Raw genomic sequence first — 850 nt, 5'->3', positions numbered from 1 at the left:
CCATTCATGCAAACTGTAGCATCATGCTACATAAGACAATAAATAAGATTTATATTCCGCTTTTACTCAAAACTCACTTTAAACCACCATCGAGTGTTTGTAATAACTTCCGATTGCCGTCTAATGTGTGTTTTGGCCATGTAATGTTGCTGAAATTAAATATGTTATTATCTGAGTCAGAGCAGCGATCATGGAAGAGAGAACACAGACAGACAGCGCTGAAAGCTGCTAATGCTCATCAGTAAATCAGTGGAAAATAAATAGAAATCATGTTACACTAACTAGTAGGGATGTAACGATTCACTCAACTCACGATTCGATTCGATTCACGGTTTTGATTTTACGATTCGATTCGCGATTTTTATTTTTATTTTTTACAAAATGAGATTTAAGACCTCACATAAGGACGGACACAAATTTAAGATTTGTGTCCTTTTATTATTGCTTGGACAAAATGCTGCACATTTCTTTGTGAAATTGAAATATAACTATAATAATATACTAATATAGCACTTGCATATTATTGCTTTCTTGTTGGTTTTGATTGCTTATATTGTCCTTATTTGCAAGTCGCTTTGGATAAAAGCGTCTGCTAAATGACAAAATTTAAATATAATGTAAATGTAAATAACAAAACTAAATTGAAATTTTAAAACAAGCCCCAAAACAAATACATAAGTAACACAAATAAAAGAAATCTCTTCATATAAACAAAATAAGGCTTTGTCTGTGCTCTTTCCTTTTAAAATTAGAGGCAACCACTGCATTCTAATCTTGATCCAAACAAAGATGCTGCATACATGCAACATGAGCAGTTTTTAATCTAAATTAGATTGTATAATTTCGAAAT

The sequence above is a fragment of the Sinocyclocheilus rhinocerous genome, unplaced genomic scaffold, assembly GCF_001515625.1.
Source record: "Sinocyclocheilus rhinocerous isolate Xijiao unplaced genomic scaffold, SAMN03320098_v1.1 scaffold686, whole genome shotgun sequence".
Lineage (NCBI taxonomy): Eukaryota > Metazoa > Chordata > Actinopteri > Cypriniformes > Cyprinidae > Sinocyclocheilus > Sinocyclocheilus rhinocerous.
This window is presented reverse-complemented; position numbering follows the sequence as displayed.